We start from the raw sequence: 15,379 nt of genomic DNA, 5'->3' as shown, positions 1-15,379 counted from the left end.
TTTGCTATACAATACCATTAGCAAAGTAAATGACTTTAACTTAATCAAAGGCGAGACCTATTGCATTTTCAATGCTTGTTTAAATGTGATACCTAATGAAAGGGTTTGTCCCTTTATAAGCTTTATAATAAGCATAATTGTCCATTTGCTTTATTCAACTTCATGGTAAGCGACATAGAAAACAGACAAATAGTACAAAACTTAATGGGAGACTTCATCCCCCAGCAGCCATGTTATGCTGTGTCGGTTTTGTTTTGATGTCTTGTATCTTTAGGTATCCCCGACTGACCCGGAGTAAACTCAAGTATCAGGCAGCAAGCTGGTCCTTTGCAACTAACTCGCCTTGTGCCTTTTTCAAAAATGTTTACGGCTGAAAAATCTCAGTTTTAGGTCAGCAAAGTTATTTACTCAGGCGAAGTCTTACCCAAATTAAAACCTGGGGCGGCGGTACAGTTATCAGACTCAATTGTACTGCGCAAGCGCACTGGGTGCAGGCGGGGGAGGAGAAGGGGGCGCAGGTAACGGTGAAAGGGGACGAGAGAGACAGAGGAGGCAAACAGGGCGGAGCAAATGTATATTGAGGTAGATTAGAAGAAATGGGAGGGTCAGACACGTTGAGGCAAGTAGCGAAGAGTCGATGCGGAAAGAAAGAGTGTCCACAAGGAGAAAGTAAGAGGCAGTGACCGGGTGAGGCGCAAACTGCAAGAATGTGAGCAGGTTGGGCTAAAGTAGGGAGATGAGGGAATAGGCGAGAGAAGTGAAGTTCGAAGAAAGAGACCTTGAAGCAAGCCAGATGCAGAACACCGGCTGCGGGCTGTGGAGGGCATGACAGCTCGGTTGAGATGAGGTGGGCGGTACAGGGAGGAGGAGCTTTCAGGGGAGACGGTGAGTGTGAGATTAGACATAGCAGCATTAGGAAGGAGAGGGCGGAGTCCTATGCGAGCCGCCCGGAGGGGCCGTACTTTGAGTCAGGATTGCTGCTGGCAGGCTGAGGCGGACGGCGTCCGTCGGAAACCGGCACCTGGCCTCTGCCTCCCGTTATGTGTGTGTACTTACGAGCTCACGGTAAGGGAATATCATGGTCGTATCTTTGCAACACTATCATCGCTGCTGCTGTTAAATCTTTAACGGGTGAAAATTGCGGCGCCGGACACTAGCTGCTGTTTGTTCCTCATTTCAGAACTGTGGGGGAGATTGTGTGAAAAGGACGGTGTGCTCGTGATGTTACAAGTTCCAAGAGCCAGACAAGCCTTTCACCGTAACACGGCTGGCAGGGGAGGGGGCGGAGAGGGGAGAGGTGCGACACGGCAGTAGGAGGAGGAGGGGGGAGGAGAGTAGGGGAGGCACGGCCTAGCGGCAGGCAGGCAGGGGAGGAGAGGAGGAGGGGGGAGGAGAGTAGGGGAGGCACGGCCTAGCGGCCGTGCAATCAAGTAGTGAGGGGGCGGAGCTGGGGGAGGCTGTGAGAGAGAGTAGGCAAGGCAGGCGGCTGGGGGCATGTGCACGCGCTTTTAAGCTCAATGCACATGCGCATTGAGCTTAAAAGTCACGGGCACTGCAAGGAATCGCCACGATTCCTTGCAAGTTAGATAAAGTCTGGATGAGCCCCTATAGTCTCGCTTGCTCGATGCGCATGCGCATCGACAGGCGAGACCTAAAAAGGGGGGGGGGGGGGGGGGAAATCGGTGAAATAAAATATTTACCGGAGATAAAGCAATTTAGTTAAGCAGGGAAGCTGAGATTAGTCCCACTTTCTCTGGTTTCTTTTTTTACAACTCAGCCACTAAATAGGAATCTATTTGTCTATCCTTTTTGCCTCAACGATTAATTTTTTTAGGTCGAGCCTTGGAGAAAGCATGCGAAGCATGCTGAGTCCAGCTCGACAACTATAGCCGTCCGTCTCCTGGGAATCTGAGACAGGGGCCGGGCACGAGCGTCGACTTAACCTCGTGGGCACGCATGCCCAGCCCCTGCCTCAGATTCACAGCAAGACAGGCTCTCGCCCGTGCGCACACACAGCCACACTCACGCATGCGCACACACATACACCCACGCAGGCACACAGACCCACATATACACACGCAGCCACACTCACGCATGCGAACACACATTCCCACGCGCACAACCTCACCCCCGCCCCCCGAACACGCACGGCTTACATACACACACACAAACGCGCACACACACACCCTCCCATCCCCACTCACCGGGCACACGCAGGGCTTCCATCACTGGAGGGGGCGGGCACCGTCAATGTGCCCCGACGCCCCCCCTCACCGGGTCTGTTATACTCCTCTCGTCCTGTTCTTCCCTGTGTCCAGACTCCGCAGCCCGCTCCGTTGTTTCTCCGCCCCTTCCGGAGTGTTCGTGCATGTCACGCCTCTCCTTTCTCCCGCCCGGAAATCCGATTTGCGTGTCAGGCCTCGCTCTCGCTGTTCTAGGCGGCATGTTTAGGGTTTCTTTTGCGTGCCACGCCTCGTTCTGGCTATCCATTGCTGTTCTCCACAAGCATTTGCAATGCAATCGGTCTTGCATTTACTGCGAGTTTAAGGTATTGGCATTGTAAATGACAATGCGTTTTATTTACCAAAACATAAATAAAAGGCATTGTCATTTACAATGTCAATAGCTCAAACTCGCATAAATGCGAGACCTGTTGCATTGAAAATGCTTGTTTTTTGTAGCATCACTGTTTTCCCCTCCTTAGAACCTAGCCTGCTGTAATAGTCATCTGCACTGTAGTGCATTCATCTTTCTGCTTTGTTTGCTAGGCTCGGTAAAACCATCGCTTCTCTAGTAATGGGCATCTTGCTTAAACTCATCAGATTCTCTATGCGTTTATTTCAGAGGAAGGAATAGCACTAACTCCACCTTCCAATCGTCGTTAGCCTTTCATCTCCGCAGTCAATAGCCGTTATTTCTTTTATTTCAAGTGTTGTTTACTTATTCCTCAAGGTCTTACATACCTGCACTCGACATGCTATCGCTGCGAGATATTGACTGCTGTTGGAATGCTAGGCTAAACTCAATCCTCTGACCTCACCAGGATTTCCATAGCGCTTCAATGTTGTAAATAATACACCTAAACAATTACCCAATTTAGGTGGTTTGAATGCTAAGCTGGAATTTGAGCTAATATCTTGCCCCTTCCTTACCAGACTGTAAATGTGAAAGCTCACAGACATCTGGGGCTGGTGACGAGTCCTTGCTCCCACCTAGCGTCTGGTTCCTAAAGGAAGCTAGGCTGGTACACATGCAGTGTGCAGAGCACTCCTGAATTAGCCGTCTGTACCTTCATGGGGGTTAATGGTGGGGACCCTCGGTCTGAAGCCTGAAGGGTCCTTTGTTCTGTGTGAAATCTCCTGGGGGAGAGGGCGTGGCGGCTCGGACCACTCAGGTCTTCAGTTTCGTTCTCCCCGTGATGCTCACCCGCTGCCTCGGATCAGTCCCTTCCTGGATACTGGTGGCAGCAGTGGGCCCGCCTGATCTCTGGACCCCTCGAGTGATCGTGTACCAAGGGCAGAATCAAGCAGCACCCCCGTTGTCCAGTGGGTGCCATGACCTAATCCTGGGACCCCCATCCACTCCAAAGTCCGGAGCTGTGCGCATCCATTACTTAGGCGGGGAGGCAGAGCGGCGCCTCCTGCTGCGCAGGCCTCCGCTGTGAGACTCCATGTACTAGCAAAAAAGCCCTCTGGCTGCAAGGAATGTTTCGGAGCATCGCTAGCTCCCAGCCTTAAGAGAGGGCCTTTGTGTAACTGGCTCTGATCTCAGCTCCTACCTATGCTTTTGGTCAAGCTTTGCCTCCCCCTCCGGAGCACGCCACTCAGCCTTCATTTAAACCTTTCTTTCCCAGTCTATTAACAGAACGCACCTTTCTTCGAGTGGGCAGAGGGGGTTCTGTAAAGGGGCTTTTAGTGCCAGATTGTGCCTGGAAATCTGTTGGCGCGACTTGCACAAGTCCGCGTAGCTTTTCCACCGACCCTGCTTTTTCCGTAGGCTGCCCGTTTTCACAGGATAGAATTTCACGGCCGGAGTGTATTCTTTTTTGAGGTCCCAATGGTATGTAAAGATGACGTGTGATTACTTTCAGTGGTAAAACTCGCTGGTACTGAGCGGCGTCCTGCCTGGTGGTGCTGGTCTTGCACTGCACACAGACCCACCTTTGACACCGGACACAAGTCACACCAGACGCTGCACACAGTCCAGCCAAGATGCTGTGCACAAATCACACTTTGGCACTGCAGACAAGTCACACTGGACGCTGCACACAAATCACGCTAGGACTCTGCACACACACACACGAGACACTGACAGCCCAGGCACCCATGCGCCTGCCGACCACAAACCTACTCTCTCATCTGCGTGCCAGGAACTCAGACCTGCCTAATCCGTGCAGTATTCCGTTGGATGGGATGCCCCCGCCCCGCCCCCACTGCAGCTTACCGTCTGCTCACAGAACTTTAGCTCTGTACCAAATATAACCTCAGCCAACAACATTAGAGCTGAATTAGGGGGCCCAGATACCAACATCATATCAACTGAGTACCCGCTTACAAAGTGGTGACATACGGCGATACTGACATCAGCAGTAATTACCAGATTTATTGTTTCTAGCTGAAACATGGTATCGCCCCGACTCCCTCCCAGGCGTCCTGGCGGCCCTCCCGCCTCACTATTCTATGCTCCGTGCCGATCGACCGGATGGGAGAGCCGGTGGCGGGGTAGCTCTGATTGCCCGTAAGGGACTCCATTTTCAGACTCTTGCCTCGCCTACGATATCAGCAGCCGACTGCCTCGTAGTACGCTCTACTTCCTTTAAGACTCCTCTCACTTGTGTTCTGATATATCGCCCCCCCCCAGTCATCCCCTGGTTTTCTTCCCGTCCTCCAAGACTTACTGGCTACCTTGGCAGTCAATTGTGCTTCTGTCCTCGTTCTGGGAGACTTTAATTTCTGGCCCACTGACCCCGCCGAGGACCGTACCTCCAAGGATTTTACCCAGCTGCTCCTTAGCCTCAATTTCACTCAGCACGTCCATGGTCCTACCCATAACCGAGGCCATACTCTTGATCAGATATGGACACTTAACACCCCGATTTCTGCTCCAGCTATCTCGCCTTGCCCATGGTCTGATCACTCCCTGCTCGCCTTCTCCTTAGATCTGAGCTTTGAAAAACCACCCCTGAGCTTTGAAAAACCACCCCCGTCATCAAAAACATCCGGGTAAGGAACTGGAACCGAGCTGACATTCCATCTCTGTGCAACTCACTAACTACCACCTGCCCGGATTTATCAGGCTTGGCCCCTCATTGCCAGATTACCACAATGAACCACTGGCTGACAAAAGCCTGTGACCTAGTGGCCCCCCTGAAGCGGATCTCTATCAACCGCATCCATGATTCCAATAAGTGGTTTAGTCTGAGCCTTAAAAAAAAAAGAAACTGGAGTTACGACAGGCCGAACGAGCTTGGAGAATGGCATACTGCCCGACCCGTAGGCAACATTACATTACCATTCTCACCGAATATAAAAAAGACATCCAGGCAGCTAAGACAGCATATTTTTCTGATCGTATTTTAGCTGCAGAAAGCCAGCCACGTGAGATTTTTGCCACCGTCCACGAGCTGGCCTCATCACAGAGAACTCTGCCCAAGATTCCCCCTTCTCAGGCCTTATGCGACTTGCTTAACGAGTTTTTCATTGAGAAAATTGTCTGTATCAAAGCCAATATTCCTTCCCCGTCCCTCCCCCACCTTTACTGATCCCCAACCACCTGGCAATTATCTATCCCTTACCCACATTCCCGCACTGACTAAAGAATCCCTTCTTCCCTTACTCAGATGCGTTAAGTCCGGCTCTTCAGCTGACGTTTGTCCGGCTCGCATTTTTCGTCAGATTTTTTCTGATTGTCCTTCTCCTGCCCTTACTCTCTTGAATGATTCCTTTACGCTTGGTTCTGTCCCTACCTCTTTCAAGACTGCTATAATTATCCCCATACTAAAAAAGCCCGGGGCGGACCCTGTCTCCCCAGCAAACTATCGCCCTATATCCCTTCTCCCGTATTTGGGAAAGGTGGCTGAGTCTCATGTCACCCAGACGCTCAGCTCTTTTATAGAGGCCACTAACTATCTTGCACCCTGCCAGGCGGGCTTTCGCCCCCGCCATTCCACGGGGAAAGTGGTCATCTCGGTCATGGACCAACTCAGGGAGGGGCTCGACACCAACACCCCCCAGGCCTTAGTCCTTCTGGACTTGCCCGCCGCTTTTGATACGGTGGACCACTCCATCCTCTTGTCCCGTATCAAGGCGGCGGGCATAGGGGGACAGATATTGGCCTGGCTCGGCTCCTTCCTGTCTGACCGTACCCAGGCTGTCCATCTGGCCGAATTCTCTGCTTTGCCACGCAGTGTGCACTGTGGTGTCCCTCGGGGCTCTTCTCTCTCCCCCCTTTTATTTAATCTCTATATTTTCCCTCTTATTTTTGCACTGCAACAAATGGAGGTCACAGTTTACAACTATGCTGATGACCTCCAACTTATTTTTAATTTCTCCTCCCCTATATGAGGTGCCGCTTGCTTCCAGTCTGTCATGCTGTTTATCCGGGATTGGATGAATGCAAACCACCTTAAACTCAACCCGGATAAAACAGAGCTGGTTCTGACTGGGGGCAGCGGCAATCCCTGGTCTCCCCCTTTCTGGACCCCTCCCTTGGTCCCCCCCCCCCCCACCGCCTCTCACTCTGTCAAAACCCTGGGAATTACACTCAATCATCATCTCACACTTCACTCCCACATTAGTTCTGTTTCTTCTTGTTTTTTTACCCTACGTATTATTAGGAAAATATCCCGGTTCTTTTCTTTTCCTGCACTTAAATTGATTTTAATGGCCATGGTCCTATCAAAGATCGACTATGGCAACATTATTTACAATGGCACCCCTGCCTATGCACTTCAACGGCTCCAGTTAGTTCAGAACCAGGTAGCCCGCCTGGTATATGGCCTATCCAAATCTCACCATTCCTCTCCTCTCCTTTCTGCCCTTCACTGGCTCCCCATCAAACAACGGGCTCTTTTTAAACTCGGATGCCTTACTTTTCAAGCCAGGGCGGGCACGGTCCCTGCCTTTATTAACTCTGCCATTACCAACTACTGTCCCCCTAGAGATCTTCGCTCATCCTCCAAATCCTTCCTTGTCACCCCCCGCTTCAAAAAACAAAGATCGGGAGGCCAGAAATTCTCGGTCCTTGCCCCCACTTTCTGGAACACTCTTCCGCCCTCAGTCAGACACTCCCTATCCTATATGGAGTTCCGTAAGGCCCTAAAAACCTTCTTGTTCCAGCAGGCTGTTGGCCCCTAGTGCTCTGTGTCTTCTCAGCTTCGCTTTTCCCCTAGCGCCAAGAAACTTCAGAGTGAACATGCGCTCTATAAATTCAAAAAAATTCTAATTGAAATACCACTGGAGCATGGTTAAAACGCACCACACCTTACAGGTGTAAAGTTCCCCTTTCTTCAAACCCCATTGAGCACAAGAACCCGAGCACTGCACACCGGCATGTTCAGATACTGTGCAAAGAACCACTCTGGCACTGCACGCAAACCAACTCATGCACTGCACACTGACCTGTGCGGATACTGTGCAAAGAACCACTCGGGTACTGCAGCAAACTGACCCGTGCACTGCACACTGACCTGCGCGGATATGGTGCAAAGAACCACTCGGGCACTGAACGCAAACCAACTTGTGCACTGCACACTGACCTGTGCGTATATGTGCAAAGAACCACTCTGGCACTGCACACAAACCAATCCGTGCACTGCACACGGTATATCAGGACACTGCACACAGACCTTCCCGGACCCCGCACACAGGTCACACGTAGACACTGCATAGAGCGCCAAGCAGACACTGCACACAGAATATCAGGACTCTGCACGCAGACCTACTGGGGCCCAGCACACAGCTCACACCGCAGACTGCAACAAACATTTGCAATGCAATAGGTCTCACATTTGCGAGAGTTTAAGATATTGGCATTGTAAATGCCAATGCCTTTTATTTATGTTTTAAAGACAAACACGTAAATAAAAGGCATTGTCATTTACAATGCCAACAGCTCAAACTCTCGCAAATGCGAGGCCTATTGCATTGCAAATGCTTGTTTAAACTTTGTGAAGGAGGGCACAGCGAGGACAGTAGGTAAAAGCCACTTGATAGAGCAACTTGTTTTGGACTCGATGGACCAAGAGGGCCTCAATCGGAGACAGAGCTCAGCATCTGGCTCTAGACTGGCCCATGTTTTAAGTGGCTCTCCCACCTCTAGTCTTCTCAACCCAGTGCCTAAACAATTCCTCAGAAATGAACTATTATCAGGGTGACCAGACGTTCCATATTTCCCCGGACAGTCCCGGTTTCAGAGGACTGTCCCCAGGCTTTTGTTAATTTGAAATCATGACCCGTTTTTTTTGGACAAAGGTCAGGTCATCTGGTGTAGCAAAATTGAAACGTATGATCCCCATTCACAGATGCCTCTGTGAATGTATTGGTTTCGTCAGGCAGCACAGGAGGCGGTTGTAGTCTGCTCTGAGCAGGGAGACAGAGTGGGGCTGAGGCGGGGTCACAGAGTGCAGGTTCCACCATTGCTAACGGTATGTAAACATAGTTATGGAAATGTGTGTTTATTAGTATATATAAATATTCACACAATTAAATGTACAAGTCTAGTGTGTATGTATATAGTGTGTGTACACACACACCTTCTTCTACAAGTAGCTCATGAGCTACCTAAAAGTAGCTCTCATGTGTGCCACCCATCCAACTAAATTAGAAACATTTGCATTACTGAATAAATATATGTATACCGAATTTCAAAAGCCTGTATTTAAAATAAAAATGTGGGCGTTTTCAGAGGTCATATGCAGATGTTTGACTAAAACGGTTGCATTTCCAAATCAACCACTGCAACTATTCAGCTGGTTAACAATATACATGTTACTTTAATGCCAAGATACTTTATAGGGTAAACGTGAACTTTACAAATACACATTATATGCCAAGCGGATATTTCAGCGATAAATTATGCGGTATTGAGGAGACTTGTTATCTCAGTGCACTGAAGCTACGGCTGTTATATATAACCCAAGCAGAGGCATTCCAAGTAGATAAAGCCTTTTTCAGATTATTGCTAGCCACTCTGCCAGATGCACTGATGTGATCATTCATTGCTCATATACTAGCATGAGATGGCAACTAATAATATTAGCATGTCGGGAAAAAATGTTTTTAACTTTCTAGTACTATTTAATTCTCAGAAGGGCCATAACAGAGAGGGATCCGATACAGAAGAAGACTATCAACATGTTCTCAATAGTGGAAGAGCCCCGTGGTTTCTCTTCCATTAGGCCCAAACAAGGCTCTGCACAGACAGCGTGAGTCCAAATAAAAAATAAAAAATTTAAAAATAAAGAACTTGCCTTAATAAACGTATTCTAGATAGAGTCTTGTCGATGTGAGCTCCCTCCTAGTAGTGCCCCGACACTTTGAGCTCACTCTGAGCAGTGTAATGTTACTAGGAGAGCTCCCTCCTAGCATGGGAAGTTCCCCCTCAGAACTATCCTATCAAAGTGAAGATGGGGCAACCGCGCCCACTGAGTGGGAGTTTCCTCCATGCAGCGCACTCCATCGCTGACCTCACCAGCACCCACGCACTCGCCTCCACGGACTACATCCTCCTCGGGGACCTGAATTTCCACCTCGAGATCAACAACGACGCCAACTCCGCCACCCTGATCGACAACCTCGGCCTCAGACAACTCGGCACCTCAACCACCCACGCCGCTGGCCACACGCTGGACTCCGTCTTCTCCACAGTCACCCACGTCACCTTCGACCACACCACCGAACTCCACTGGACCGACCACCGCTGCATCCATGTTACCTTCAATAAACCAACCACACCCAACAGCTACCTTGCCGCTGCTGGAGCAAAGTCACCGAAGACCAGTTGATCACCACCCTCGCCCAAAACCCACCCACCAACCCCACCAACCAGGACACCGCAGCCCTCAACCTCAGACAGTGGATCGACGACTGCGCCAAGACCCTCACCCCAGTCAAGAAACCCTCCAACAACCACACCAGCAAGAGAGCCACCTGGTTCACTGACGAGCTACAGACCTCCAAACGCACATGCCGGAAACTGGAGAAGATATGGCTCCACGAACAGACTCCGGACAACCACGCAGCCCACAAGGACGCAACCCGCAGACATCACCAATCAGATTAGCCAAGAGATCCTCCTTCAAAGACCGCCTGGATAACAACGCACACGACAGGAAAGAGCTTTTGAGCATCGTAAAGGAACTCTCCAGCGCCAACGACATACTGCCCTCACAAGAACTGTGCAACTCACTGGCCATCTTCTTCCACCGCAAGCTCGCTGACATCCAAGACAGCTTCAACACCATGACCGCCCCGACTACGCCAGACCCCACCTCCCCTGTGAACACCACCAGTGCCAACCGCCTGACCTCCTGGTCCAACGTCAACGATGACGAGACACGCAAGGTCATGAACTCCATCCACTCAGGATCTCCATCAGACCCATGCCCACACCACGTATTCAACAAAGCAGACGCTGCCATCGCACCCCAACTACGGAAGGTCATCAACATCTCCTTTGAAACAGCGACATTCCCGGAAATCTGGAAACACGCCGAAATCAACGCCCTCCTCAAGAAACCGAAGGCGGACCCCAAGGACCTCAAGAACTTCCGGCCCATCTCCCTGCTCCCGTTCCCGGCGAAGGTCATCAAGAAAATCGTCAACATGCAACTGGCCCGCCACCTGGAAGACAACATCTTGGACCCGTCCCAGTCCGGGTTCAGACGAAACCACAGCACCGAGACAGCCCTCATCGCCGCCACAGATGAGTCAGGCGCCAACTAGACAACGGCAAAACATCAGCCCTCATCCTCCTGGACCTGTCAGCCGCCTTCGACGCGGTCTGCCATCGCACTCTAAAGACACGCCTCCTAGAAGCCGGAATCCAAGAAGGTCTTTGACTGTACCACGTCCTTCCTCTCCGGCAGAACCCAGAGCGTCCGCCTCCCGCCCTTCCGATCCGAGGCCACCGACATCATCTGCGGCAGCCTCCATGGCTCATCTCTCAGCCCAACACTGTTCAACGTCTACATGGCCCCCCTCGCACAAGTGGCTCGCCACCACAACCTCAATATCATCTCCTACGCTGATGACACCCAGCCCATTCTCTCCCTCACCAAGGACCCGCACAAGGCCAGAACCAACCTCCATGAGGGAATGAAGGCCGTCGCCGATTGAATGAGGAACAGCCGTCTGAAGCTAAACTCGGACAAGACGGAGGTACTCATTTTCAGACCCACCCCCTCAGCCTGGGACGACTCCTGGTGGCCGACCACACTGGGAACAGCACCGACACCGACCGACCATGCACGCAACCTAGGATTCATCCTCGACTCCTCCTTCTCTATGTCTAAACAGGTCAACGCCATCTCCTCCTCCTGCTACAACACCTTCCGCATGCTCCACAGGATCTACAAGTGGATCCCGACCGAAACAAGAAGAACGGTGACACAGGCCCTCGTCAGCAGCAGACTGGACTACGGCAACGCACTCTACGCAGGAATCCCAGCCAAACACCTATGACGACTACAATGCATACAAAATGCCTCCGCCCGACTGATCGTCAACGTCCCCCGGCGCAGCCACATCACCCCCCACCTGAGAGACCTACACTGGCTCCCCGTCGACAAGAGGATCACCTTCAAGCTCCTCACCCACGCACACAAAGCATCCACAACGCCGGACCAGCCTACCTGAACAGCAGACTCAGCTTCTACACCCCTACCCACCAGCTCCGCTCCGCCAGCCTCGCCCTCGCCGCTGTTCCCCGCATCCAACGAACAACCTCCGGCAGCAGATCCTTCTCCTACCTCGCCGCCAAGACCTAGAACATTCTCCCTATCCACCTAGGGCAGACCCAAGACCTACTCGCCTTCAGAAGACTCCTCAAGACCTGGCTCTTCAAGCAGTAGCGGCACCCCCTCCCCTCAGTGCCTTGAGACCCTCACGGGTAAGTAGCGTGCTTTACAAGTACTCTGATTGATTGTCAGTGCTTCACTACCACAACGTCAGCAGCTATGTCAAGTATCAAGACACCTGCAGTGAAAACCTTCCCCAACAATACCAAAGCCATTTATTTCCATCAATGGGAGTTTTCTCCAGCAGTGGTCGGACACAGCTCTGGTGCTCCAATCGAGTTAACTTATTCAGAATGTTTTGCCAGGCGTGTCTTAGCAGAAGCGAGAGCGTAGACATGCAACATCACTACAGCAAAGTAATTTTTGGATGCTCATACTTCAAATTGATGAAATACAGAAAATGTTGTGTTAAATAAAATAAAGTGACGTTTCGACTATTGTGATTCATCAGCTTTTGGTCTTTTTGTTCAGTCAACAGGCTTACATGGTTAGCTATTTTGTACTGCATTACTCAAAACTGCTTCACATCTACACCAATTTCCAACTACATGTAACGAAGGTTACTATGCTGTGCAAAGTGCTTTCCTGCATTGTCACACTGAGATTTACATGAAGAGTGAGAGTACAGCTTGCTTCTGATCAGTCTGGAACCAGCATTGGTCAGGTGGAAGGGGGTCACAGGTTGTAGAAAAGGGAGGGAGCTGACGAGGCCCATAATTCTGTCTGGTAGAAACAGAGAAGCCGCTGTTGCTTGTTTTCACTTTGGGGAAATAAGAGCATTACAGAAGGATACAAATCAACTAACAGCGCAACCAATATCCAGCTAAGAGGCCCGCGGATTCTGGCTGCGAACAGGGAGTTCTGCCAACCTTCCGACTACCCGATCAGTCCTTGGTGCCATCACCAAACTGAATAACCCTCAGTGAACTCAGGTACTGTCACACGCTAAACCCCGCGCAGCAGACAGGAGGCTCTCGAACTCAGAACTTACCTCCCGTCTCCCGACGGAGGCCCGGAGGCTCTTAAAAACCCGATTGCCTCTGCCTTGTTTTCGACTCTAAAAGTACTTGGAAAACTGAAAGAAAGGCGAGCCAATAGGAGAGCTGCTTACCTCTGACTGACATGCTGAGGGGCGGTTGTGGGAGGGGTTTCGAGGCTAGACGGCCCCTCAAGGCTTCCAATTAGTTAAAAAACGAAAAGAACCCACCCCGGAACAAACGACCTAACCGCTCCGGAAGAGACCATTAAAAGTGCTCCGGGATTGGCGCACGGATCTGCTACGGAAGTGCAGTGCACCAGCCTCACCTGGGCCGTCAATCCAAGCTGTGATTGAAAGTTGTGTTTTTTGTGTGTGAAACACTTGTATGTGCTGACTTCCGTGCTAGAAGTAATATCTGGCCTACTGAACTGTAGAAAAACACGTCTTTGGCGTAGCCGAGAGGAGATGATGTGCCGTAACGGCCAGGGCTGCCGACTTGGAAACTGGGGGGCCAGCTTCGAGTCTGGGCGATGGCTTTATATTGTGTGATTATGGCCAAATCACTTAAACTCCTTTTGCTTTCCAAGCATGTATGTGACTGGTGCTCAAGTCAAGCGTTCCAATAACTTTGGGTCCAGTTCAAACTAATTAAAACTGCAAAAAAAGAAAGACTTTTTTTTGCATATTTTTTTTATATAGCGCGAACTCGACCCGAAGGTATTGGAGCGCTGCACATGAGCACCGTATTTACATTACACATCCAGGCACGGGGAGTTCCAGAAGTTAAACAAAGCAGGCTTGCACCCATCACTCTCTCTTGGAACAGAGAAGTGGAGCAGCACAATTTCAGCTGTATTGCTGTTGCTGTAATTGCATTTATATAGCGCTTACGACGCGAAACGCGGCATTGATGCACTATTTTTCTGAGAGTAGCATGCTACTCTAGTACCTAAAAAGTAATAGTGGTGAATTAGTATAGGGAAATATTAAATCACGTTGAGAGCTGGACATGTTAGTTTGTTATTTGGATTGAAAAGGATAGTGAAGGGACAGAAGAGGGAAGGTTTTGCATTTAAATAACCCTTGCTACCCCTGATGAGATGTTGGAAGTGCTTTTCGAGGGGTAGCACTCTACTCCAGAACCCAAACAGGATTAGTGGGGAATTAGTATAGGGAAATATGAAATTAATTTGAGCAGTGGAGATGTTAGTCTGTTAGTTGATTGAAAAGGATAGTGGAGGGATAGAAGAGGGAAGGGTTTAGAAAAGTGTATTTATTTTTTGGAGCTCTTAGCAGTAGGAGGGGGTTTGGGATGAGTAAAGGGGAGGGGGAGGTGGAAGGGGGAGTCGGAGGGAAAGGTTGTAAGGCGTGTTTGGGAGATTTGAATAGATAAAGGAGGTATGAGATGATGCAAGGAGGGCTAGAGGAGGGAAGGAGTCTAGAAAGGGTCATTTTGGGGATCCTAGTGGTAGATTGGGGTTTGCGATGAGTTAGAGAGAGGATGTAGAGGATATCTTGAGAAAGTTATAGGGTGAAAAATAGGGTAGTGTATAGGAAGGAGTAGTAGAATGAAGTTTGAGTTGAGTAAGATTGGAGACAGAGGATATTTTGCGAGAGGCATTGGGTGACCTATAGGATAGTGCATTGGAGATGCTAAATGAGAAGCAACATAATAAATATAAAGTACACAAGTACACAGAAGGCACATATGTATAAGGAAGGCAATGCTGGAGATTCAAGTTGTAACTAACAAACTCAGGCTCTCCAGTGCTGCTGCCCTTTAGGTCAATCCATACTCACCTGGTGTGGTTACTTCTTGGGGGAAAGCCTACTGACTGACTATTGTGGTCAATGCACCAGGTTTACACCCTCCTGAATAAGCCCTAGCTGCTCCCCACAGCTACCCCTTTAGAGCTTTGGTTTTCAGGGACCTAAACACTATCACTAAGAGTTGCCTGGACTAAGTCCACAATCCCTCACCATAGGTGGACACTATATACTGAGCCAGCTTCCTACACAGTCCTTGCTGGTCCCCGCACTAGGAATATGGGACCCATTGTTTTCTACTCAGGAGATCAATTCTCACTGCATACATATTGCAGAGCCCTCTGTACAAATAGTGTGGGGCCTCTGTAGTCTCAGCACTGGGATGGGGTGCATCCTGCGTGGGAAAAGAATTCCAGCACATGGAATGTGGATCTCCCTTCTCCAGGAATGCTAGTGTTCCTCCTGGGAGCGGTTTCTCCTTCTCCTGTGTGTGAATTCAGAGTTAACAACTCTACCCTGGGTGTAGTGCTCAGCCTGCGGTGTGCTGTATTCACAACCTGCCTACAAGTGCCAGCATCTGCCACTTCGAAATGGGGATTGGCCATCCGCTATTGGCG

The 15,379-nt window shown here is 50.2% G+C and overlaps 1 protein-coding gene across 2 annotated transcripts in view; it reads right to left on the bottom strand.

Moving 5' to 3' along the window:
- The window catches only part of ZBTB44 (zinc finger and BTB domain containing 44), a 287,794-nt gene extending 274,713 nt beyond the window's left edge, over window positions 1-13,081 (bottom strand). Inside the window, exon 1 of one of the 2 annotated variants that reach the window (XM_078681945.1) lies at window positions 13,008-13,081. The gene's annotated coding sequence lies outside the window, so the exon portion shown is untranslated. The remainder of the gene's footprint in view (window positions 1-13,007) is intronic. The other variant, XM_078681946.1, reaches the window with a different exon arrangement.
- Between the last annotated feature and the right edge of the window lie 2,298 nt (window positions 13,082-15,379).

The sequence above is a fragment of the Lissotriton helveticus genome, chromosome 3_1 (assembly GCF_964261635.1).
Source record: "Lissotriton helveticus chromosome 3_1, aLisHel1.1, whole genome shotgun sequence".
NCBI lineage: Eukaryota > Metazoa > Chordata > Amphibia > Caudata > Salamandridae > Lissotriton > Lissotriton helveticus.
The sequence above is the reverse complement of the archived record's forward strand: the minus strand, read 5'-3'. Positions and strand labels throughout refer to the sequence as shown.